At 37.3% G+C, this 533-nt stretch overlaps 1 protein-coding gene across 1 annotated transcript in view; it reads left to right on the top strand.

Moving 5' to 3' along the window:
* Positions 1-533, top strand: part of LOC119585340 (gonadotropin-releasing hormone receptor-like) — a 107,275-nt gene that overhangs the window by 62,038 nt on the left and 44,704 nt on the right. The window lies entirely within an intron of this gene.

Raw genomic sequence — 533 nt, 5'->3', positions numbered from 1 at the left:
TTAACGAAGTTTTTATTGATTCTCTTGCTTTAATATAAGACTCTGGCATGCTTAATACGCCAGAACAAGTGTTCCTAAGACATTGTTTAGTCTGTCTATCTCTATCTTATGACGGACGGATATGATAAATAATAAGGGATACGTTATCAAATTACAAAGTCTCCTACAACTGCCATGTAAAAAAGAAGAAAAAGCAGAAAAAAAAACACACTTTTTATCCCCCTACGCGAGGAGAATCGAACTGAAATTTGCCCCAACATATGAGTATGTCTTAGACTCTCTCCCACATTAAAGAAAAAAAAACTCATTATCATAGCGTCTGCTTTAAGGAAAGTCTTTAATCTCAGACTCATTAAAAGACTTACAAGAGAACTAGTTTTAGAGCAGCGTTTCGACTTTCCATCAATTAATATAAATCGTGTGACCTCGCAACAGCTGTGACCTCAAGTTGTCGAGGGGAACTTTGTTGTCAGAAAGTGGAGACAAGCGATCCTGTGGTGGGCTGTTGTTTCGATCATGCTTCAGCTATTTCT

The sequence above is a fragment of the Penaeus monodon genome, chromosome 19, assembly GCF_015228065.2.
Source record: "Penaeus monodon isolate SGIC_2016 chromosome 19, NSTDA_Pmon_1, whole genome shotgun sequence".
Taxonomy (NCBI): Eukaryota; Metazoa; Arthropoda; class Malacostraca; order Decapoda; family Penaeidae; genus Penaeus; species Penaeus monodon.
This window is presented reverse-complemented; position numbering and strand designations above follow the sequence as displayed.